Source organism: Astatotilapia calliptera, chromosome 20 (genome assembly GCF_900246225.1).
Source record: "Astatotilapia calliptera chromosome 20, fAstCal1.2, whole genome shotgun sequence".
Classification (NCBI taxonomy): domain Eukaryota; kingdom Metazoa; phylum Chordata; class Actinopteri; order Cichliformes; family Cichlidae; genus Astatotilapia; species Astatotilapia calliptera.
In genome coordinates, this window is record NC_039321.1 from 9,489,813 (window position 1) to 9,516,481 (window position 26,669).

Genomic DNA, 26,669 nt, shown 5'->3' on the forward strand with positions numbered 1-26,669 from the left:
CTCCAGACCTCAACCCCATAGAAAATCTGTGGCGGGAGTTGAAAGTCCGTGTTGCTCGGCGACAGCCCCAAAACATCACTGCTCTCGAGAAGATCTGCATGGAGGAATGGGCCAAAATACCAGCTACTGTGTGTGCAAACCTGGTAAAGACCTATAGTAAACGTTTGACCTCTGTTATTGCCAACAAAGGTTATGTTACAAAGTATTGAGTTGTATTTTTGTTATTGACCAAATACTTATTTTCCACCCTGATTTACGAATAAATTCTTTACAAATCCTACCATGTGGATTCATGGATTTTTTTTTTTTCACATTCTGTCTCTCACAGTTGAAGTGTACCTCTGGTGCAAATTACTGACCTCTGTCATCATTTTAGCTGGAGGAACTTGCACAATCGGTGGCTGACTAAATACTTTTTTGCCCCACTGTATGTTTCCTTGCACAAAAGGAAACATACAGAAACATAAAAGAAGCAAGAGATTCTGCTGTTTGACTTCTACCCATTAATGAGTTGGACTACAGCAGCTACTAAAAAACAAAACTACAGTAGGGTGCTCACTGGGTTGAGCAGGTAAAATATGTGCTGCAGAGGCCAAGATTTGATTCTACCCTGAGCCATTTGCTGCGTATCTTCACCCCGCTTAAACTTTCTCGTCCACTCTCAAACCACCCTGTCACAATAAAGCCCAAACGAAATAAAATTACAAAATTGATGACTCAAGTTGTTTAAAAGGCATAATTTTCATTTATTGTACTCTTCTCCCCTGGGCTTGTTTTTATATCCCCTCATCTCGTCTCCTCTAGTTTCTCTTATTTTGGCAAATCTCAGTTCTGTTTTCAAAAGCACCAAATGGCTTTGTGGCCAGAGCGATGATGACAATATAAGGCTACGGACTGGCTCAGAACTCACATTTAACACTTACTCTGATCTCTCTCTCTCTCTTCCTCTCCATGCCAGCGAGCCACTCGCTGTGTGTGTGTGTGCAAATGTGTGTGTGTGTGTGTGTGGTTGTCCAGACCCTCTCATAGGTCTTAACACAAAACCTGTCACAGCAAAAAAGCAACCTGTCACGACTCAGCTAGACACGACTGTACATGACTGCACCACAAAGAACACAAGCAGGCTGTTCCCGAGCTGTTAAAACAGTCACTGCAGCCACCAGCTCCAAAGGTCTCAGGCAAGAACACACACTAGGACACAAGCACACACATATACACACATAAAGCAAGTGAACAGTGAGGAGGAAATGAGACAAAGGGTTACCAGGAGAGGAGGAAGACAACGTAAAAAAAAAAGAAAAGAAAAAAAAATCACGTTGTATAGTAGGCCTCAAGGACTACATGTCTGAAATGTCTGACAGCTGAAAGCTAATTGTTGTTTGTTGGAGTGTGTGGTTTTTCGATGTACAGCTGAATGACTGAATGATGGTGACTCACTGCTGGTGGCCAGTCGCTATCTGGTGCCGAGGCGGGCGTCCAGAAAGTGTGTCTGTGTGTGTTAGGGTAACTTGGTGAGACTGTCGCTCTGTCAGACAGCAAACAGAGGCATCTTTCTCAAATCCACACTGGGCCACAGCTTACAATGAGCTCACGCAAAGAGGGGAGCAAAAAAAAAAAAACCCACGACAGCTTAAGTGTGTACTCACAGGTTCAACAGGCATACCCTGCATCACCCTGAGCAAATATTACGAGACTTTACTCCCTGCTAATCTTATTCACAAACACTCTGGAGCGCACATAAAACTAAACATTTAAAAAAAATAAAATAAACACATCATTGTACTGTATTAGCTTAGCACTCCACATACAATATTCACTCGTGACTAACACTCCCAAAACTAACTGTACTACTGAGCAGCTCTGGGATTTACATATAGTGAGCGAAGCGTTTATAAAAACACATTTGTATATAATAGCCCGGGGCTGTGTTGTCACTCATCAAGCTGATCAAAAAGCAGCTGCTATACAACACTGATGAATCTTGGAGTGCTTTTGCAAATCTGTCCTTCAACGGCAGAAAAAAAAAGGAGGTGAGATAAAGGGAGAGAAATCAAGGGGAGAGGAGAAGAGTATCTAAATATAGAGAGACTCGCATTTTGGAGTCAGAAAAGAGACAGTGAAGGGTAAGAAAGAGGCAGGGAGACAGGAGATGTAAGAGAACGGAAAGAGAGGAGGAGAGACAGGGAACTAATACAAAAGCAACAGAAATGGAAGGAGGTGGAAAAAAGTAGCCTTCAAGCTGCAAAAGAAGAAGGAGGGAGTATGGAAAACCGTCAGTATAGACTCATTAGGTTTCTCATCTACTGCACTGCTTAGTGGACTTCTGGAGAACTAAACACTTAGTGTTAAGTCCACAAGACTTAAGAGTTTAGTACATGACACAGGGTATCACCACAGGCATTAGTCAATGCATAGCATCGATATGGAGGCTCTACCTCTTCAACAAAAAGGCTGCAGCTCCTCTTCTGACTAAATTCTTAGAGTAATCAGCAAAGATACAAAATCAATTACACTCGTTGTCTTCCTTGTTTCGCTGCTGTGCTGTGCATGGAGTAACTGCTCCATTTTAATGGCATACCTCCGAAAGCTTCTGGCAAAAAAAAAGAAGTGGATTTAAGGTAAAGTTTCAAGTAAAGTTTCTTTTGTTGGAATGTAATTGTTTTTTTTGTTGTTGTTGTTGTTGTTGTTTTTTATAAAAAAGGGACTTTTTAAAGGACATTTGCATTGACGGAAGAGTGGCTCAAGGCCATTATGTCCACTGTGACTGACGAAAAGTGAGGCTTGATCAGACAAACGCTTCACTTCAATCCTCACTTCGGTCCTGATACCTCATTTTCTGTCACCCCCTCCCTCCTTATCTGTCTGTCTCTTCACTCAGCCAGCGTTAAGTTGAACGTGACGCTGACTGTCACCTGTTGACTGCTTCCATGGCTTGCAGGCTTTTGGAACTACTGCTTGCCCGCCCACCTCCCCGACCCCCAGACAGCAATGGAAAGAACTGTAAATTCATAAAGAGAAGAAGGCATAAGAAACACAATGAGCGAGGGAAGGACAAAAGGACCACTGTGTAAACTCTCACCATGGTGCTCACCATCGCTAAGGACAACACCCACCACGGAAACCTAATTTTGAAGAAGTCACACATTCCCACATTGTGAGCCAGTGCCAGTATCAGGTGTCTGTCCAAACCACCAACCACCAATCAACTGCCACCCCCTTCATGACACACCAGCACACACACCAAAACAACCAGGAGGGGGGAGGTGAGATACAAGACAGGAGGGAGGGAGGGATGCGGGGGTGAAAAAGATAGAGTAAAAAAGATGAGGGCACGGGGATAGAGCCAGCTACAGACAAAGGCAGACAGAATGGCAATGAGTGAAAAGAGGAAGAGTGAGGAAAAAAAATAGAGAGAGGTGAAAAGCTCAATGCCATCTCACTGTGCTAGAAGAAAACAAAAAGACAGCAACAATGACGCTTACATATGCATGTTTCAGTTAGTGTGTGTGTGTGTGCCCGTACATGTTTGAAAATGCGGTGTTGGAAAGAGTGGTGACAGGGCCGTTGGGGAAATTTGCCCCTTGCCACCGAAAAAGGGATGTGAACCTACTCACTTCTGTTCCCATGTGGATTGGCTTCACCTCTTTTGTTCATAAAGGGAACTACACTGACACCGAAGAGCCCATAAAATGTACGGCCACTATGACAAAGGTCCACTTGTTTCGTTGATTTATGAATTTCACATGTAAACACACAAAGGACGTGGTTTTGGAACAACAAAAAAAAGCTTTGTTAAAACCTTTCTGAAGTGAAATAACTTCCTCCAGTCCTAACAGAAAACTTACTGCAAGTTGAACGGCTTATCTTCACAGGTAATACCGCATCTGAGCTAAGTCTGTTGGTGTATTTGGCAGAAAACTGGACCCTGCAACTTTTCATATTAACAGAATGTATAAATATGCGCTAGGGTCAAGGGGAAGGATAAAAATGAGAAAGGGAACAGAGAAAGGGTAAAAATGAGAAAAGGAGTAGAGGGAGGGTAAAAATGAGAAATGGAGTAGGGGAGGCCACATGAGGCACCTGGCCCACTTACAGCAGAGGAGGGGGTGGTGGAGGAGAGACGGAGGAGGAGAGGTGGAAGATTAAGGAGTGGGAGGGGAAAAAAAAAAAGGAGAATTTGGAGAAGGAGGAGGAAGTGGAGGGAGAGGATGAGGAAGAAGAGGCCTGGAGAGAAAAAAGTCAGGTTGATACAGCTGGGACGGAGCAAGGGGAGGTGGGCGCGGGGACGACGGGGGGCTAGGGCAAAGTGAAGGAACGCAGAAAGGTTAGGAGAGAAGAGGATGTGAGATGAGAAGGCAAGAAGAAAAAAATAGGAGATGAAATAATGGGAAGGGGGAGAAGGGCACAGGGGGAAGTGAGAGCGGGAGAGAAAGAGAGAAGAGGTGGAGGCTGGAGACGACGAGGTGGCCTTGTGATGTTGAGAAAGGAGGTGGTGTGCGTGCGTGCGTGCGTGCGTGAGCGCAACGAATCTGTGTGCGTGTCTCTCTTTGTGTGTGTGTGTGTGTGTGGGTGTCTGAAATTATGACGAAAAAACTAACACCTCACCTAAAGTATGAATAACCGACCACAACAGGCCAACGTAGGTTCAATCTCTTCTCCCAGCACATTCGAGCAGCCTGCCTATACCACTAATATCCCACTAATACCACCCACAGTCCTCGCTCCACCTCACATCAATGAATATTTCATGTCCTGATGGCACTTTTAAAGCAAAAACTAATTAGCAAATCCAAGTTGATCTGGCATTAGTCATATCAGGCCAATTAAAAGCCCAGTCCTACTGTACATGTTAATGGCAGCGAAGTGGAATAATTGTATGTTGAGCAGGGGAGAGAATGTTAAACAGGCCTTGTTAGCAGCACTTTAGCACTCTAGCCTGAGTCCATGGCTGGATTACAAAACTCTACAAAGCTGAATAATGTTCGTCAGAAACACGCACACACATACGGAGGCACACACACATCTTTGAAAGCGTCAAACGAAAACTCTATCCATTAATTAGAGTGTCGCCATCAATTCCATGGGGTCAGGTCTGATACTTATAGCTAAAGAAGAGAAATAGTTCCAGGGAAAATGATGGCTCTATGCTACAGTACTAATATTAAACTGAGATCCAAATATTGGCAGAAGCTTACAGGTCAGATGTTATTCAGTATTAGTGGGAGAAAACCATTCTCTGCTCCACACACTGTTTCTGCGGTCAGAGCCAGTCAACATAAGGTTGTAGAGACAGTTTTTGTGTGCTATTTGAGTACAGAAAGGTGCTGGTTTGTATTTGAGTCCTGCCAACCTTCCTTTCTGCGTGTGTGTGTTTTTTTATGCAGGAGTTTAGATTGAGACAGACAGCACTGACACACACAGACTAAACTGTGCTGCACAAAAAAAAAGCGACAGAATAACAAGGGCTAGAGCGCTTTTGGAATGAATGTCTGTTTCATCACCACCACCACCCCTCCTCCAAGACAGTCACCCCCCTCTCAATTCTCTCTCCTTCACGTTCCCTCTTTTCCTTCCTCGCTCTGCCTCCCCTGTCTCGTTCTCTCACCTGAGCTTTGATATGGAAATCTCTCACCAGCCAGAGCCCGAGGCTAGTTGACTGTTTCTAAAGATGTATTTGCTCAAAGCCGCTCAATTTCTCATCAAATGCTCACACTATGTGTATAAAAGACAAACTCTTTCACTGGGAAAATAACAACTAACAACCATGTACTTATATGAAGCTTTCAACAGTCTGCAAACTCCAGACCTCAACAAAGAGGTTTTTCTAAGCCCAAAAACCTTCAAGTTTCTAATGGCTTATATAAATTTGACTAAGGAGATGGTGACCTTTCTGCAAAGTGGAGAGACGAGGACGCCAACTATCTTGTTGATAAAATAATTCAACTGAGCGAGCGCGCTCGTGCAGACTGTATTTTCTCACTGGTTTACCAGTTCATCCACGCCAGGTAATGATTATGCATTAAGGACGGCCTACCCAGCATATATACATATGACACTGAGCCAAAAACAGTGACAATTGGAAATATTCAAGGACGAGTAAAACAATTTGCAAAAGAGGCAGAAATCATTTAATCATCTAGAAAGAGGTAAGAAAGTCTGGGTAAGATAAAATATGTTTTTTGTCAACAAAAGCAAATCATGCGAACAACAACGCTAATCAGTCCCATGTCAGCTCATTACTAGAGAGTGGTGAAACAGTATCACAGGTTCATAACGCAGACGTTGTTCTTGTGTGTCATTCTTTTGCAAATGACTGTGATCAGTCCTTTTTTTTAAATAACTTGGATGCAAAAAGACAGATTAACTCTAAAAAGCTGATTTTTTTCATACTTCCCACAGAGATATAAAAGTTTGAGTCAGAATATCCTAAAACATGGGGTAATCTGTAGCTTAACACCAAAGGCGTTAATGGAAAAAAACATGAAGCGCACAGTTGCTAACTGCCTGAGACGGAGAAATATGTAGTGTAAATAAGCAAGCTTAAAGGGATAAGAAAACAGATATAATTTCTGTTTTGTCTCTTGTTTGTTTATTACCAACAGACAGAATGCTAACTGGAAGATAATATGTGTTTGTTATCTAACCGGCCTGCATTACCTGACGTGCAAAACTGCCATCTTCACTTCACTTGTTGCAATTTTGTTTTGACAGCTTCCGAGCAAGTGAAAACGCACAGAATATTAAAGCAACAATTAGAAGTGCGGTGACGAAATAATGGAGAGGATCTGATCAGTTTTCACAAGCTGGCCCGAATGTACGCATTGATGCAATTGATAACTGCTGTTAGATAATGTTGCCAATTCCAGAAAATTGCTCATGAAGCTGATAAGCATTGTGTGATGATGGCTCCCTGGAAAAAAAGCCGTTCTGCTCCACATTCCTAAATAAAAGAAAAACACACCCTGGTGAGAGCACGCAAAGTGAAATCCGTCATCTGTTTTCTCAGGAATGTGTGATCCAAAAAGGTGTTTTGCAATATCAACAGCTCCCAAGCAAAAATTTTCAAAATTCCCTTGCGTTTATTTTTAGCAGCAATCAAATTTAAATTTTCCTTCAGGACTTCAATCTTTCTTCTGAAGTGTAAAAGACAAAAAAAAGATTAAAAACTGGAAACGACCTTTTAATTTAAAATTCAGGGACAAAGTAACGAAAGAAAGGAACTTAACAGATTGTTATTTTCATTGACGTCCTGTGAGCGCAAACAACGCTATGAAATATTAAGATATATGTGAGAGGTAGGGAGTAATTCTGCACATGTGTGCGGGTCTGGGGTGGGGATGGATTAAACTCACCTGTTCTCTCTGCTGGGGGCAGATAGAGTATGTCAAATGAGTAGAAAGGGAAGCCAGCTGTTACACACAAATACATGGACGCACACACATCCCCCACAGCATCCGTGTAACCCTATGGGGATTAGGAACACCTGTATTCATCCCTGCACAATGAGCTATAGAACCAGTTAAGCTAAAGGGCCTCGGGAGCTATTACGAAATGGGGGGATGGAACTGGTAGAGATATGGGTAGGGGCAGGTGGGGGGTTAATATGTGCCAAACTGTCTAAAAATGAAATAGATGTGAGAATTATAATATCCACGATGTAACAGGTAGGAAACAGAGTTGTCACAAAACTCCAGAGAGATGTGTTGTGTCATGTAAGACATGTACATGCCAGAGTAAGTGGTTCATTTTGCAGTGAATTAACCAAACAGGTGTTCCCATTAACAAGTAAGCTCTGAGGGGCAATCGGGTTGAGAAAACTGGCAGGGAGAGATAGAGACAGGGAGATGAATCAAGTACAAGGTTGTTAACAGGGACAAATGTGTCTTTGTGAAGCACTGATCCTTCTATCTTTTGGGAAAATGTATTGTAAATTAGATAAACTTACTGTTTAGAGTATTGCCACACTGTTTATATGAACACACGCTTGATGTTGTGAGGGTGTAGTACACTACATCCCCAGGGTCTGCGTAGCTGAAGTCGACCAACTCGCTACCACACAGTTCAGCCCACAACCTGAGCACCACCTACACAGCTACAGGCTTGCATTCATACACACACACACACACACACACACACACACACACAATGAAGAGGCCATAGTTTTGAGCTTCGTACCTGACCACCACCCAAACCAAGAGCCCTCCTTCTCATTTTCTCACCCTCTATTCACACACAGCCACACCCTCACCGTTTCCCACAGATGTCCAAAATCTGCTGCGGCGTGTGGATATTATTCAGTGCAACAACCTCCGCCAGCCTCCAGCAAACACGATGGGAAACTTTGGTTTCAACCGAGAAAAAGACAGAAAAGTCATGCTGATGCACTTAATCTTGTTTAATCAACTTCAAAAGGTCCATTCATGAGAGAATGCACAAGTGTAAAGTGCTTCAAATCCTGCTTTGCAGTCCCACAAGAACACGCGCAGCTAATATTTTTTCCATCTTTCGGCCGATCTCGCCTACACTCCTCCTCCACTCATCCTTGTAACTGTTGTCTTGGTCTGTATTATATTCTCCCCGTGGAACACACAGATGGAGGTGCAGACACACACACACACACACACACACACACACACACACACACACACACACACACACACACACACACACACACACACACAGAAACACTGACATTCACTGTTCTCAATAATGATACTACACAACCCCACTTTAGGGAAGCAGCCCCACTGGGATGTCATGTCAGGACCCACAGACAGGATTGTGGAAGAAGCTAAGGTGACAGTATGGATGGCATATTGAAATGTGTTTGAATGCCAGAACAGCTGAGGATTGTAGGCATTAAAAGAAGATAATTAGGCTTTCAACTCCTCATGAGGACTTTGCAAAATGTGCATGGCATGCATGCAAACACACAAACACACACACAGACAAGCCTACAGTAATTGAATTACTGAATAAAAGACTTTGGAGGATTTATCATATCAAGCGCCAACTCTTAACTGAGTAGTAGGAAGGACAAAGTAACCAGACAAATCCAGAGAGAGGCCTAAGACAATTTGGAAAAATGGCTTGATGGTCTCTTAATCCCAGAGATCCAGTTAGATGATGTCAAACAGAGGAAAAGACCTAGATCTAACTGGCATTACAAAGCTATAAGCCAAAAGGGCACGATTTAAATCTGCAGTGTTTTTGTTTGATTTGTGTTAGCACAAAAAAGCCCAAGTATATGTCTTCTCAGCCTTCTCTCGCTGACTTTTGTAACTTGTAACTTTGCTTCTGCCTATTCTGAAAAACAGGCTTTAACTGATGTAGGTTATACATAACAAGATGAAACAATTAAAATAATCTCATGAGGAATAAATCCCAGCGTCAGTCTAAGTTTGTCCTATGTTATATAAAAGTTTGAAATCCCCTGTGATAATGGACAGTGATTAGAGCAATGCATAGATCTCTTTGCTGAGCGCTCACCTGGCTGTGCAGGGGATGCACAACAGCTAGGGGCCCACCGCCGTTTTCTTTACAGAGCGTGAATGAAGTGGGGTTGTTCCCCTCTCACATGGTAAGCATGGTAGAAAATGGAGGAAGACGGAACTGACCGGTTTGAGAGGGCAGACACAGACAGCAGACATACACTGTACCCACAGCGCTGGAGACAGACCGAGCGGGAGAGACGCTTCAGCTTTAATAAACAGAAAACACTTGACGCCACTCTCTTTTCAACTCTCAACGCGGATCAGATGATGATCAGCTGTACCTCAACAATTACAAAAAAGAAAAGAAGAAGAAAAAAAATACCCAAGAGCACCATCTGCAAACAAAATCCCCCCTCTGTCTTGTCTGGTACTCTAGGGTTGGGTGTTGACGCAGCAGAAATTTCCAGCTGGAGAAATCCCCCAAACGGAGGTTAATCGAGGGGAGAAGGAGGAGGGTTTAAGCCCTTGTCTTCCAGACTCAGAGCGCTTTCATTTTGAATCCCCTCCAGACGGCTGTACGGAGCATCACTCGTATTTTCTGGTACGGCGTGTGCGCTTCACAATCCTCCCACACCCCAATCAGTGTGGCGATATCGTGTCATGCTTTTCAAAACTTTGTAAAAAATTTCAGCAGGATCCGGTGGTTTCGTCAAACTCGAGGAGCTGACACGAACCCCAAGAGAAAAATTACGTATGTGTCGGCAAGTGTCACATACACCTGCCTAACCTAAAAGATGGGCTTTTTCGAAAAGTCAAAAGGACACGTTTGACTAAGTGGTGCATGGTTTTTATTCAAAACCAGTCGTAAATTACGCAAACTGGAAACTGCATTTTCTTCCTGCGCGCTAACAATGAAAAAAGTATATTTTACTACCCATTTATACTAGTAATATTCATTTGGATTTGAAGCAGTTTGGTAGTATATTCAAACACATGTGGAAAAACACAGCAAAGTGGACAGGAATAGATTTTTTTGGTCTATCTGTTTAATAATTCGCCGCCTAATGTGTGGAATATGGCTTTAATATGCGTATCCATTCAACAAATTACAGCTTCTCCAAATATCAACAAGCGCAATAGACAGCTGGCTGTCACGTATGGAACAGGTAGGCGTACTTTCAGACTGTTGCCTGCTCACTCGGTCGGGTATATCGCTGTCAAAATGCACTCTGCGTGGCTAACATGATGCCGACGGACTAGACTAAAAAGCACTGAGAGAGAGAAAAAAACAGAAAGAAATAAAAAACAGACAGACAGGCCTTCATACAGTAGCTTTTCCGATGGCCAACTACTATAGCGCCACGATTTGTGAAGAGTTGCATTGTGTCATGTCTCCAACCTGTGCGCCCACCAACTATCAGCTGTAGACGCGATGGCTCCGTGAGGCAGAAAACTAATTGTTGGTAAGATAGAGCCTGAAGCCATGGAAATATTGCGATATCCGCCGCGTCTCAATGAAATCTTAAACCTGTTACCAAAGGGAGAGAGGCTGAACGCTGTATTTTTTTTAAAGGGCTACTAGTAATATAAGGAAGTCAGACATACCTGTTACCCCATGGGGTCTGGGGTGGACGTGGTGTCGGTCCTTCGGAGTCCAATCTGGTGTGACAGCCTAAGAGAAGAAAGGAGGGGATGTCCAAAGCACTAGGTACTCTCCTTCCTCTCCTCTGTATGCTCTCTGTAAGTCTTATTCCCCGTTTTCTCCAACTCCCCGCTCCTCTTCCTCCACCAGCCCCTTTTTCTTTCTCTCTTTCCCTCCCCTGCTTTTCCGTGTCTTGGTATCAGGAGCCTCCCCCTCCTCCTCCTCTTCTGTGCATGTCTATCTCTCTCCCTCTCTCTCGCTCTCTCTCCCCTTCTCTCAGTTCTAACCCTACACACACACACTCTCTCTCTCTCTCTCTCTCCGTGTCCCCGTATCTCCTCTCGCTGTCTCTCTGGACAGTCAGGAAATGAGACAGCGTGAATGCACTGTGTGTAGCCTATATCCATTTAATGTGAAATGATTCCGAAACGGATTCCGAAATGATGATAATAATAATAGTAGTAATAATAGTAATAATAATATGCGTTATGATGTAAGCAGTGGGGCTGTGATGAGCCCCCGTGGGTCTTCTAGCTTGTGCGTCTGTTGCCATAGGGCTCAGTAGTGACCGGGGGATTATTGTAACTTACCCCCTCTTGTGGCAACAACAAGAAAACACCGATCAGTCAAGATTTTAAAAACAAAACAAAAACAAGAGTGGCTTTTGCAGTTTGACACAGTTTGACTGGAAAACACCTATGACAGACATGTGATGCTCAGGCCTGCAAGTGTCTCTTTTTTGGCAAAAAGTCAGGGGTAATTCCACTTTCGGCCTGAGCTCTCCTTTTCACACATGATGGATTTTTTCTTCTTCTTCTCATTGCATGCCTTTAAGTTCTGGGGAAAATTATGAGGTGGCAAACATTTAACACAAAAGGTAGGGGGGGACATATGTGAGAAGTTCTGTGCTAGTCCAAAACAAACAGTGCATTTATTGGAATGTAGTGTACTTCCCGTTAAAGTACAGGTCTGTATCGGTGGGTTTAGAGTCAACAGATGGACTGACTGAACAGATGAAAATTCTCAGACACGGAAGAAGGACTTTTTTTGCTGTTGTTATTGGCGTAAAAACGTCAATACAACAATGTAAAAATACTCTGTTACTACTAAAACAAATTCATTCAAAATGCAAAAGCACAGATGTTGCTATTCTGAGGAACATACTCTTAGGAGGTGGGGCTTGTTTGTCTATTTATTTATTTATCTGAAAACTCTTGTTTAGTCCAGCTGGACCTGGAGTCAGATGCTTCCAAAGGGTGTTGAGATAAACTGCAGGTGTCATAAGATCAGGCAGGGCATCGCAGTCCAACTTGTGCTGGCCGACTGGCTGACATGTATTACACTGACTTTCACATTCATAGGTGTGTAGATAGCATTTGGTACAATACAAACTCTGAAACCTGACACTGTGTATTTCTGCTTCAGTTATAAGATTCATCCCAACATCTTCCACTATTCAAACATCCTTTTCATGTGGTATTCTATGCTGTAGAGCTACAACAAATACAAGAACTGTTTACATCGCATTTTACTATAGACTCACTAATCGCTTTATTAAGTACTGGGTTGGACGCCGTTTTACCATCAGAACTGCATAAATTCTTTCCAGCACCTAGTTGAGTCTTAAGTAGCTTGAACAAGGAGGGAAGGTTGCTCAGAGAGTTTTAGCCCAAGAGCAGCAGATTTGTCATCTGTGCATCCATGATGTGAATCTCCTGTTCCACCTCCTCCCAAAGGTTCTCTGTTGGATTGAGATCTGGTGATTATGGAGGCCAGTCGAGTACAGTGAAATCATTGTCATGTTTAGTTAGATAATCTGAACGTTGTGACGCGGCGTGCTATCCTTCTGGGACCAGCCATCAAAACATGGCTACACTTTGGTCATATAGGGTTCGTCATGGTCAGCAATTGGAGATAAAGTCTGAATTTCAGGAGTGGGACCAATGTTTCCAAACACACTCCTTCCGGTTCTTATCTATATATGTTCCTCCAGTTCTACAAGCTGTTCATTCTTGTTTACATGCCCCACCCACCTCCCCTTTTCAATTCTTTAACTTCTGCACTTCTGTTTAGTACATGGGGATCTGTCAGGCCCGGGAGCAGCCACCAGTCCCCTTCGAGGCCTTCCCCAAACCGCAGCTCAATTCATGTCCAAGCCATTCACCTTTATCTATTAAAATGCTGTCAAACCTAAAATGAGGACGTGGGCCCAGCTGGTGAATAACACTCAGGTAGACTGCTGTGTTTAAATGACACTCAGTTGGTAGTAAGGATTCCAAAGCGTACCAAGAACATAGCAACCACACCAGTACACCACCATCAGCCTGATCCAAGCAGGATCCATCCACGCTTTCATGTTGTTTATGCCATATTACTTACCTACATTCTGAAACTACCATCTGAATGCCACAGAAAAAAATCATGACTCAAACCAGGCAACCTTTTGCCAGCCCTCTATTGTTCAAATTGATTGAGCCGATGGAGCTTAAGCTTCCTGTTCTTAGCTAACAGGAGCAGCCTGTGTGGTTTTCTGTACCTGTAGCCCATCTTCCATGTGTTGTGCAATCAGAGATGCTCTTCTTCATATTTGTAGTTATTTGAATAGCCACCTCCATCCCCACCCCACCCTCCCACTCCAGGTTGATGGATGGATGGTTATTTGAATTAGCATTGCCTCCCTGTCAGCTTGAAGCAGTCTGCCCATTCGCCTCTGACCTCTGGCACCAACAAGGCATTTTTATCCCCAGAAAACTGCTGCTCACTGGATATTTTGTAATTTTTTGGACCATTCTCTGTAAACCATAGAGAAGGTTGTGCAGGAAAATCTCAGTAGATCAGCAGTTTATGAAAGCAGCCCATTTGACCCAACTACTACGCCACGTCCAGAGTCACTTAAATCACTTACCTCATTCTAATGCTCACTTAGAATTTCACCATAAAAGCTTAAATGCACAGAGCAGTTGCCATGTGACTGATTGATTAAACATTTGCATTAATGAACAGTCAAACAGGTGTATAAAGTTTCCAGTGAGTGTATAAGCATTTGCTATGACTGGTCCCTTCCTTGATGTACAGAAATCCAGCAGATGAAGGAGTAGCATAAAATAGATGTACCTAAAATAAGTACAAGTATAAAAGTAAACAAAGAAAACTGAGGGGAAATGCATATTAACTCATAAGGAAACTTTAATTATTATTAATATTTTAAATATAGAACTTGTCTCTTTATTCGGAACTTTTACAGTGTCAACAGACTAAAGTTTGTGTGTGTCACTGATTATAGTGAACTTTGTGTGTGGATGTATATAGTAATGAGGAACTGGGTATGAGCCTATTTCTTAGGAAATAGAATATATGGGCTATGACCAGGAATCATTTTAGGTTTGAGGAAGTGGGGACAAAATATGGGGAAGAGAGCGAGTAGTACAGCAAAACATGCACTGTGTGTGCATGCACGTGTGTGTGTGTCTGTGGAGAGTGATGTGTGGCGTGGCGCAGCAGGGGGTAGAGCTGTATCTCCATCAGTCTGGTAGTTGGCTGCAGAGGGCTGGATAACAGAGGATGTCAGGCCATGTGGATTAAGGCTGTAGGTCTGTAATGCCCAGGCACAGATCCCTCTCGCTCTCTCTCACACACACACACACACACACACACACACACACACACACACACACACACACGCTCTCTCTGTGAGTAGGGTCTGCAAACACAATCCCTCTCTGAAACAAGCTGCTTTACTCAAAGCTGTGCTCCCTCACGCCAGCGTGGCCTTCCAATCCGCCTCTCACGACAAGCATGACCCTGGCATCCCCTCCTCAACCCCACTCCTCCTGTCTCTCGCCCGCTCTTTTCTCTCCCCCTCTGTCTGCTCATAGATGGGTTTAGGCGTCATTAGGCCACTTACACATGTATTCACTCCTAGGAGCACTCATCAAGGCAATCCACCCAGGAGAGAGCGAGTGGTGTGAGGGAAAAGCGGGATTTCGGTATTACAGTGGGTTTAGCGTGTGAGTGTGTGTGGTACTTATGTTTACAAAGAGTCCTTGAAGCACAAGGTGATGGGTGTGTTGTGGGCTGCTGTTTACCCAAAGGGGCAGTCACTGTTCTTCTGTATTCTGCTTTTCCCACCTAAGTTTTGCTATTAAATAATGAAAGTAAGCTTGTTGTTTAGACTTTAACAGTTTGTTGCTGAGGCAGAGAAGAAGTTTAAAGCCAGACACAAAGAACACACATGATCTCAGCGCAGGAAGTGAGACCAGGTCCCTTTCTAATGACTTGTATTTGAATCAGAGAAAAAACAAAAGACAAAAAAACAGGATGAAGAATGTAAACGCACTTTAGGAAAACTTTTTGAAGTCAAGTATTAATTTGCTCTCCAAGCTCCCCTGCTGAGGATCGCGGGAGCATAATTGGTCACATTGAATTAAACAGCAAAAAAAATCTACAACTGTCACAAAAATAGCACAAGGCGCTTTCAAAGCCCCATCCACTACCCTTCACTATCAATTTACCAAGGGGAACAGCTGTGTGCTGCTTGTGCCATCCTAGCCCTGCTTGTATAGAAGGCAGAGCCTGCGGCTGAAAGAACACTATCTCTACCAGGTGCAGGCAGGGGATGGGGGAAGGCTTTACAAAGGAATATTTGGCACAAGGTGTGAGACAACAATATGTGTGAAGGTGCAGCTTAGTGATACTCAAATCAGTATTGGGAAACGACAAGCCTTTTATAAAGAGAGTCCTCCCTCGGAGAGAAAGGCCAAATTAAGAGTACGGGACCCAAGTCCACTGATGAGAGGATGGGAGGGAGGAAGGAAAGGAATGAGGGGTAAGAGGAAAGTAAGGAAGGGTAGCATTAATAATGGAGGAGAAGAATCCAGAGAATGAGCTGATTTGTCAAAGAAAGTGTAAATGAATGAATTACAATGTAGAATGACACCAGGAAAAGCAGAATGAATTGAGGTTATTGGATTTAAGGGATGCATAATCATCTGGAGGATTCAGAGAATGTGTTTGTGCTCGCTGCCCACACATTTTGTGCCAGCGTGAAGGCACCACGTGGAGTTTGGGGGGGGGGGGGGGGGGGGGGGGGGGGGCAGTGGAGCTGTTCACCACTGCCTGTCCTTGTGTCACCCGTAGGAATTTCTGTCCTCCCTAAGGCCTCAGGCCTTGGTGACTATTGTATGTATCAGATGAAAAGATGCCCCTGGACAAGCTGCGCATCACCACATCCAACATCGTGGCTTTCTTTGATAACAATTGCTCCTGGCTGACCTCATGCTGTCCATCGGCATGTGTGGACAAGGAAGATGTATTTTACTCATTTCCGAGCAAGGAGGATCTTCTTCCCAAATGAAACTGCAGGCAGACTCATATTCAGGCTTTTCATGCCCATTTCTGTGGCATCAGCCCCTGGCTGCCTTTCTCTAACCCTACTATCCACTTTACTTTAGGGGAATTCAGATCTTTCCTGTTTATCATATTCTTCTTCTCTGTGTTATGAATCCTACATTAAACAGCCCTCTCTCCCTCTGCATCTTTCTTTCTTCGTCTTTCACCGTCTGCATGTCTACCCTCTTGATCCCTTCCTCCACTATACTACCCCTCCAAATCTCATTTACTCCAATGGAAGTAAGTAGAAGAAAAAGAGAGAGAGACAGAGAGGAGTACAAAACGACCTTCTCTTCCCCGAAGCAAGAACATCTTCTTATTGTGGAGGTCACCGTCTCAGTTCAGCCCCACGCTCTGAACACTACTCTGCTTGTTTTAATGATGCACAGAGCGGAAGAAGAGGGAGGGAAAGTAAGATAGAGAGAGGGAAACTAACATAGTATTAGAGAGTGAGAGACAGTGAGAAAGAGACGAGTGTCGGGAGTGGATGGAGATGGGAGGATTGGGCTATTTTTTTTCTACCGACGCGGCTCACCCCCCCCCCCTCTCCTACCTTCCCTCCCCCTCTTCTGTGCAGAAAGTGCACCTCTCTTTCCACATCCATCTTGAAAGGTTCTTCTAAGCTGTCTAACCTCTCAGCAATATTATATATTATTGCTCGCCTCAACCCACACTGAAACCTGGGTTGCTATGCTACAATAATATGACCTCTCATCTCTTCTCCTCCACTACATTTCCTTTCTCGTTGCTTTCTCTCGTTTCAGCAGGGAAAGGCGAAGGAAGGGGTTAACAGCCTCCCCCCATGCTGCTTGTCCCCATCAGGACACTCTGCCTTTTTAATGACCTCCTCGAGTTCAGCACTGCTACTTGATTTGACTCTGCTGACCATGTGGGGTCATGACCCCATTCCACACCACAGCAATGATCTTTGACCCTTGCAGAAGAAATAGGATCTTATTTGTTGTATCTAGCTAATTATATACAGCATGTAATGACTATCTATCTATCTATCTATCTATCTATCTATCTATCTATCTATCTATCTATCTATCTATCTATCTATCTATCTATCTATCTATCTATCTATCTATCTATCTATCTATCTATCTATCTATCTATCTATCTATCTATCTATCTATCTATCTATCTATCTATCTATCTGGTACCTCAGTCCCTTGTAGGCATTCAAATTAAGAAGTATTCCTTATACATAATGGCCTTTAATAGTCTTTGTTATTGGATCATATTATTGGATTGGTTTGAATCAGATTTTAATGCACTGCCGGGTAGTTTAATTTATTTTAATTTACACCAATGGACCATATGTTGTTCGAAACCAAAAAAGTATTTCCCTCTTAAATGAAGCAAAGTACAAGTAGAAAGTAGCAAGCTGGAAGCTGGAAGAAATACATAAAGTAAAGGTATCCATATGCATTGCAGTACAAGAGTACTTGTTTAATTCCCCCCACAGCTATCAACCTACCACCACTGGCTTCTTTCTTCCTGCACAAAACTAATTTCAGTATGATAGAGAGATACAGATATAGATAGATATGAACTGCTATGAGCTGCTGGTTCTGAAATTTTCAACCCAAATCATAATGCACAGCCAAAATTCTCTGTTACATCATCCATCTCCAATCCCTTCCTCCTCCTCCTCATTCTCTCCCTCCACCATCCTCTTCTTTCTCTCTTATCTCTGCTGGCCCCGTCTCTTGGGGGTCGTTCGTTTTTGTCATAATCACCTTGGAGATTGGGGACTGGTGCCCATGGCAGACCTGAGCTGAGTGGAGGAGAGGAGGATAGAGGATGAGAGGATGAGAGGATGAGAGGATGAGAGAAAAAAAATTTTGATGGGGGGGGGGTGTTAAGATGAGCAGTGGAGGACAGTCTTGCGGGGGGGGGGATGACGGCTTGTCTGGCTCAGCCCCGGCTAATGTGAGGGGACAGCCTTGGCTATGCCTTAACCACACTCGCGCCGTCGATGCCAGGCAGAGCGGGGAGGAGAGAATAGACGGATGAAACGCTTTCCTTTTCAGCGCTGCCTTCTCCCGCCCGCACTGACTGCATTCGGAGGCGCGTGGGGCCCCAATGTCACACCCTGTAGGTGTTTAAGCTGCTTACTTACACCAACAAGAGAAAGAGATGAGGCAATAGAAGACAGGGAGACAGAAAGGGAGAGGAAGCTACAGAAAGGATGAGAGAGGGAGAATGGGGAAGAATTGGAAGAGGTTGGGGGCGGAGGTCACGGTTGTAGGAGGATGTAATGTATAAGTATCCCAGTTAGACTGTCTTCACATCAAGGACGGGTTTATTTTATGTGAGGGGGATACTCATCAAGCGTTACGCCGGTGCAAATTGCACGTATCTAGGTGTGATGACTAGAACGCTGCATTGTAAGTGGGAAGAGGCAAAGTCATCAGAATGACAATATGATAAGTGTTTTTTCTCCAGCCCCACCCTGCTGACTCTCTGTCTTTCTTTTTTTTTTTTTTACGCTCTTCGATAAGGAGAGGCTGAATGGGAAGGCGTGGGATGCACCAGTCAGGAGATGGTTTCATCACGAGCGGGAGCCAGGGGGGTCGCAGTGTGCCGTGTGAGTTTTTAAAAAATCCTATTTTGCTGTGAGGCTTCGTTGTGTTCAAACCTGTGTTTATCTCACTGGGATGTGAGGGGGTGATGATGACATGTGTTGGGGGTGGAGGGTGGGAAGGGGTTTAGCGTGAGGTCAAAGAGTGATGGGCACAAGAGAGGCTTCTGTTGGGATCATTTTAGAGGTGCTACACAAGGGTCAAAAGGTGATAGTTTGGGCAAAGACGCCTCACACCAACAAACATGTTTGACATTTGTACTCGTGCTCTTTTTCTCTCAGTGTGTTGCGCTCACTGTTTTAACTTGTATTTCTGTCCTCTCAGCAGCCTTCTTGTTGATCCATGCTGGTAAGGTTCTCAGACACTCCCTCCTCAGGTCACCGGCTCTGTTTGTCCTAGTCCACCTTTCCTTCTACCCTTTTCCCTCCCACCCCTCCATCTCCTCTCTTCCTCTCCTCGCCTGACCAGTTCCTCTAATTTGGTTTCTAATTTTTGTTCTGCACCTCATCTCCTCCCCCTTCGTCTATGTGGGGGTAAAGTGCAGCCCCTCCCCTCAGCGGTGTTTGTGTTTTCTCTGTTAATATAATGTGTATGCACACTGTGCCCATGCGGGTTTGTGAGTGAATCCCCTAAAGTACCTGAGGTTTTTAGCTGTGCGGTCCTTCTTCAAAATGAAGATTTAACACTGGTGGCCTTTGGGAAAACACGCTCCACATAAGACTCCTGGTTAACATGCTGGGAGAAACATGTTGGTTTATATCATGTGCAAAAAACCCACACATCCAAAAGTGCACGCAAACACAAAAATGAAGAAAAAAGTCAGACTGAACAGACCAATAAATAAAATGTGAGCCTGACTATGTGTATGATGTGTTTTTCTGTGTGTGTGGGTTGTCCAGATGTTACTCATGTTGTGGATCTGTTTAAGCAGACACATAATGGGGGTATGTCTTGGTTAGGGAGTCCCAATGATGTAAATTATTAAACTGTACAGTGAAGACATTCACCGTATTTTAAGTTTAGCATAAGGTCAGTTTAAGGTGAGGGTTAACCAAGTACCTGCTATCGTTAAGGTTAGAGAGAAATCAAAGTAAAGTCAGTATATATCTGTAATATGTGTGTTTGTGTGTATGTGTGCGTTTGCTGGACAGAGAGAAATTGTGCATAGCGTGGTAGTAGAGCTTACAGTAAATGGAGACATTTAGGAAAGCAGTACACAGACACAAACACGCGGATCAAAGAGGTTTGAGCATTACAGTACACTGGGGAACAAAAGGAATAGAGAGAGGGAGAGAAGAGGATGTGAGTGAAGGTGAATAGAAACCCCAATCAATATGGCATCCAAGAACAGCTTGAGCTAACGAAGGAGCGCAGAAAGCGGGAGAAAGCGAAGAGAGAGAAAAAAGTAGGTCAGATAATGAGTGGAGAGGGTGAGTGTTTGTGTGGAGGACAGAAAAAGGGAACAGAGCTGTGATAGAACAACACTGGGGGTCAGGACAGAGAGGAGAGACTGTGAATGAGGGAGTCACGAGCTCCTGACCCATACTGACCTCTCAGCCTGGAGGACCTGAAGAGCTCAGGGCAGGGGAGGGGATGAGGTGAGGTCTTGTGGGAGGTTTGGAAAAGGAGGAGGTGATATTGATGTGGCCAAAACATCAGGGGAGGGAAATGATGGGAGGAGGAATGAGGTTGATAGTCAAAAGGGATGGGGGTCAGCTGGCAATCCAGGAACAGTAGGGATTCCTCTTTTTGCTCTCACGAATACTGTACACAACTCCGAAATTGAGTTCACCTCAATACTCACATCAGCTGTGTGTCTCCTTCATAGGCCGTTCTGGTAGCGCACTCACATTTGCGCATGTCACACATCTACCTGGATAACAGGAACATTTATTTTCTTATCACTAACATGTAGCAAAATAAACAACTTCACATTCCTAAAAGCTCCAAATGTGTGCCAGGATAACTGGCACACATTTTGTTTGTACCCTAGGATCATTGGCTAATCCACGCGACCCTGTCTTGAGGATGATTCCCTGTTCAAAATCCAGTTTAGTCCTTTGAAAGAGGAAACACAGGGCTCAACAAATGAAAATCTTTACTACTACTGCTGCACAGACACTGAGAAATATTCTGTGCTGAAAAGGGATTGCTAGGCAGGTTTGTCTCCCAGTGCCCCTACTGTAGGTTTTCTCATGAGAAGCATTTTCACATGTTTTCACACAAATCAAAGATGGTGGATTTCTGTTTCAGTTTCACTGCTGTACAAGGATCAGCTGTACTTTTCTTTATAATGAGTTAAAACGGCTGCTCTGAAAAGGCCTCTTGTGCTTTTGCAGACAGAGAAGTTGCCCAGTGGTGGTATTTGTTGTAAAGGAAATGAATAATGGACCCAAAGCAATTCTTTTTTCTTTCTTTCTTTCTTTTTTTTGGTGCTGCACATACACTGAATTTAAATTCTTGAAAGATAATAATGCAGTCAGCGTGGTCGGGTTGGTAGTCCATGTATGCAACCAGTAAATGAATGTTTCTGTGATACGTGGCTCTTCAGACATCAACGTTGTGCATCGTGATGATTTGACCTTATTTAGCACTGCACTCCTGTAACATTGTTCAGTCATGATGTATGGGTTTGCAAACAGGATCAAAAACCTTGCAGCAGACTAAGAATTAGAATATCTATATATTTCTATTCCATACTGTTTTTTCCTTGTCAAATCTTGGCATCTACATTAGCTACTATGCAACTCATTTCTTGGCAGTTTGCTCAGAGATTTGGGTGTGATCTTTGGTTGGGCCTCCAGCCACTAGCCTCAAGTAGAGATGAAGAGCCAGCTCACCTCTTTCCACAACTGGCCACAACTGATACTGAGTCAAGGAGCATCACTTTAGGCTGTCCATAGCATGTTTTCTTTCTTCTTGTCCACACTGCACGTAGGCATGCAATCTACAGAAATAACCTCCCAAGATCTGTAAACACACCTCGGTGTGCAAATCGAAGCATTCCACCCCGTAAGATTTCATTCTGTGTAACCGTTTGATATAGGCTTAGGACCAGTGTTGCATGTTATTCTGCTGTAACTATAAAATAAATATAGGATGAAATTAGAACAAATTTGGTTGTCAGAATTGACAGGGGTTGCAGAGCACCAGCCATGTTTGTTCAGCTGTGAAAGACAGAATCAAAGTGTCTGCAGTGGCAGAAAGAACCTTGAATTTTGGAACTTTTTGTGAAAATTGCATCTTGATCTGAACGTGCACGCAGCAGTAGTCAAACATGGAATATGCCATCTTGATTTTTTTTTTTTCCAGAAGGCTTTCTAATACCTCAGAGTGCTTGCTGTGGATTGCAATGGATCGGGAAAGATTCATTTTGGTCTCCGAGTGAAGAACAAACTGCTTCGAAATTGTCTGTAAAGATATTTATTGTAACTTAAACAGTAAAATCAAGTAAAATTCTGGAACCACTTATGTAAAATGACTAAATAGCGAGTTCTCCTCCAGGCACGTATGAACACTACAGACTCTGCTGTCACTGCATGTAAATAATGAATTCAGATGATTTCAGTTAGATTGTACTCATATCTTGTGAATCTGAGTCTACATGCCCTTCATTGCATTTTAATATATGCTAGTAAAGCAAAGTGAGCACAAGAATAGCTGTGGGATGGCTTTGGCAGCCTATCATTATGTATATAGAATTTTTACTTTAGCACAGTTCTTTCATATATATATATAAAAAAAACACAGTAAGTGAATGTGGAGGCTTTGAGATGCACGTCTTTTCTTTATGCTCACATAAGCTTTTACATTTATTGTCTCTCTATCAAGTGAAATCGATACATATTGCCGACGCTGAGTACTACCATGCTGTAGAAATGTTTATGACCATGAGCAACATTCCTCCTTCTGTTGCTCTTTGTGTACCTCCATCCTGTCTCCTACAGCCTCAGTTCTGGCTCTCCATCCCTCCCTCCTCTCTTCTCATCCCTACTGCCTCCTTCTTGCTTTCTCACACACATGCACGCACACACACCCACAAACACACACGCACACACACACACACTCTCTCCCTTTCTTCAGCCTCCTCACAGTCCAGATGGCCTAACTGCCCCCACACTCACTCCCCCACATACACTCAGTCCACCATGCGCTCCACCCCACTCCTCCTCTCCCCCTACGGGAACAGCACTCCCTTTCGAGGAATAGACCCCCCCCCCCCCCCCCCAAAGAAAAAACAACACCACTACCATTGTTCATAATATATACACACACCTCTCTCTCCCCACACACATACTCTTCCACACTGTCCCTCCACAGACCACAGGCTTATATACGCCCACACAGACACACATACACACACACTGACACAGAAGATCTCGTTCACAATTCTCCTCTTCTGCAGCATAATGACTGATGGGAGCATAGTAGGAATGCTGCTGCTGTAGGTGTGATAAGGTGGCATAAAGTGAAATAGATCAGAACATGACTGTGCTTTGTTGTGGTTGTTTTATTGGTGTCATAAATCCCATAAAACAGATCATTTCATCTCTTTTGATAATGGCGAGTGTTGGAGAATCAGCTCACCGACATCTTTCATCGGTGACTCAGCTGTTGCTAAGCACAGACGGGATCTTTAGAATGCCTTTCAACGAGCTGGTTGTGCGTCTTGTTTGTGTGGTTAGATCACGAGCGCAGACCTACCTGCAGAACCACAGTGGCTCAAACAGAAGCGTGGCTACGTACGTTCATCCTAAATCATCTTCATGACAATTAACTGGTCCGGGGTCAGAGGCGGACCAGGCCAGGGAAGCGCAGAGATGGTTGCCAGGGTAGAGTCGAGTTCAAGAGCAGGGAGAGGTATAAGGGAAGAGGGCTATTGTTGGAGAGTGTGCGTGCGTGTGTGTTCATTGGCCAGGGAATGAAGGATAAAGAGGGGAGAGTTGTGGATGTTTTCTAGGGCCTGCTATGGTGGTGTGTGGGGGTGTAGGCCAGAGGAGGAGGGTGTGGTTAACGGTTCTAGCACTCACAGGAAGCCGTGAGGCAGGGAAAGGGGAAGTGAACCACCCCCACACTGTTCCAAGGTTGTGGCCGTGCTCTCCTCGAGGTCGGAACTAACTGACCTCAGCTTACAACTCCCACCACACCTTTAAACTCTTTAACACACATACACTCACACACACTCACACGCAGAGATGCCCGCAAGATTGGTAGATGATGCACGGTCGCGTACTTTTATACATAATGATTGATTGTTGAACTACATGCCAGTGTTGTGACTGTGCGTTCTACGTTCTATGGTTGTTGTTTGGGTTTTTTTTTTACAATGTAGCAAAACACTTAGCCAGCATTTTTATAAATAATTATATTCATAATTGTGTTTTACATCCACGTTGCTGGAGAAAATTGCTGTAAGTAGGATCACAATGGTGATGTATGACATTTGGCTCTGCAGCTGCAGAGCCGATGAGCATCAAAGTATTGCCAGCCATTTTCCAAAGCCTACTACAGGTTACTAGATTGACTACCTCCTACACGATGCACACAATTAAGCACAATGAACGCACAGAAAAATATGGAAACCATCTAGCGATACACTGAAAATTAATTGTTAGAGGCAATCAATCATAAACATTCATTTGCTTCGTCTATTAAAGAAAAGTTACGCACAGTATAGTTAATGGGAACTTATTAGAATAAGTTTTAAAATAGGTGCCTAAAATGTTAGACACATTGTTATAAATCCACTCTGCATGACTTGATTTGGTCACGAGTCTTATGAGAAGATTAAATTTAATGAGATCATATAAAAAATGTAATTTTCATTGTCGATTTTCATCGCAAGGTTAAGTGTATTTTTGAAAAAATACATTATTATAGATTTGAAATCTTTCTTATCATTTTATATACTTTTTATGCAACTATAAATTAACAGGAAATGTGTTTTACTTTATTTTTTGCCCTATACTTTCATGACACGAGCTGACCTAAACCCCTCCTCTGACCCTCAGAGTTCACTGTGTGCCAGCCAGCTCGTCTCACACTTGGCCACCATCTTCTGGCTTTTCATTCCATACACACATTCATTTCCAGCCAAATGACCACCAGCAACATGGCTCAAACTCTTCAACTCTGGTCGGCTGACTCACAGACAGAATGCTGTGGGGGAACACAGGTTAAAGCTAGGCGAGCCAGCAGGAAAACACACACGCACATCCACACACACTCAAAGAATTTTTTCACTAAGGTTATGATTGAATTAAACATTTATTAATAATTCAAATCAACAAAGCCAATTTCACAAAATACAGACAACAAACATAAACACGTTCTCACCTTCAAGATTAATATATGTGTCAGCGTTTGCCAGAGTGACCCTTGTCATCACCAGTGTTCATAGCGTTACCTTGGTGACCGCATTTAATCTCCCCAGAGACTTCTATCCCAATCTGACCCTTAACCCGGATGAAAGGAATGTCAGTGAGGTCACACACTCCTCCAGTCCATTTTGTACATGACCATTTGCCTCTGAAGGGATGCTTGCAGAATCAGTATTCAGGGATAATAAAATCTTGCATTTTGCATATTGTCCAGATACATTTACTGCAAAACTCTTCTCTCCTATCCCGCCAATTTATTGGCAGTTTGCGTTAAATAAGATTTTAAAACCACCTCCTCGCAAAAATCATGAGAAGCCCCGAAAAACAAAAGAATTCTGCTGCTCTTTAATGAAAGTAAAATTGCCAAAAATACAGATTTTAAAAAGGCACATCAATTTTAATACATCATTGTACGTGAGGAATTTTTCACGCTTGTATTCTGATTTCAATTATAGGTTTTTTTCCCTATAGGTTTTAGATCAAATTACTTATTCATTTCAGTAAATCAGAAGATTATAAAACTATGAAGGCGAGTACATGGTACTGTACATAACTCACAAGAAATACATTTAATGTGGTCATTTTTAAAAGATGTGTGTCCTGCGTCTAAAATATCCTCAGTGCAATTTCCCATTAAAATATTTTTAAGAAATCTTATTTTATTCAAAGTTTTAGAAATGTGCAAAAAAACAAATGAGACATCTCAAGGGAGCAATCTTACAAGCTGAGTGGAGAACGATCTAAAAAATTGGGGGGTTTATTGAATTATAGATTATTAAATTGGGGTACTACATCTGTAGTAAACACGCTGGAAATGATACAGTGAGTAAATATCTTAACTAATTTAAGAGAAATAAATCCTTTTTAAAGACTTACATATTTCACTGACAGTTTCCAAGTCCAGTTACAACTAATTCATTTTATTTGGGCATGTTTAGTTTAAAATATTACAATATTTTTTTTATATTGTTGATCGATTACCGTTTCGGTTAAGATTCTGCTTTAAGCAAGATGATTCAGAACGTGCTGAACTACATTTGTGTGCCAAACAGGCAAATAAACTATTGAGTTGGTGCACTGATTTGTCTTCAGGGATATTAGCCACTTTACTCACTGTATCGATTATATAAATCAAAATCAAAGAAAAGGGAACAGTTAGATATTTTTTGTAAAACAGTAATAAATATAATTCTACTTTAGTTACAGATTCAAAGTGTTTTTAATGTTTTTCTAC

General features: G+C 43.1%; 1 protein-coding gene across 3 annotated transcripts in view; it reads right to left on the reverse strand.

Annotated features, from left to right (window-relative positions):
* Positions 1-11,330, reverse strand: part of zbtb46 (zinc finger and BTB domain containing 46) — a 63,692-nt gene extending 52,362 nt beyond the window's left edge. For all 3 annotated transcript variants that reach the window (XM_026153774.1, XM_026153773.1, XM_026153772.1), the window contains exon 1: positions 11,040-11,330. The gene's annotated coding sequence lies outside the window, so the exon portion shown is untranslated. The remainder of the gene's footprint in view (positions 1-11,039) is intronic.
* Between the last annotated feature and the right edge of the window lie 15,339 nt (positions 11,331-26,669).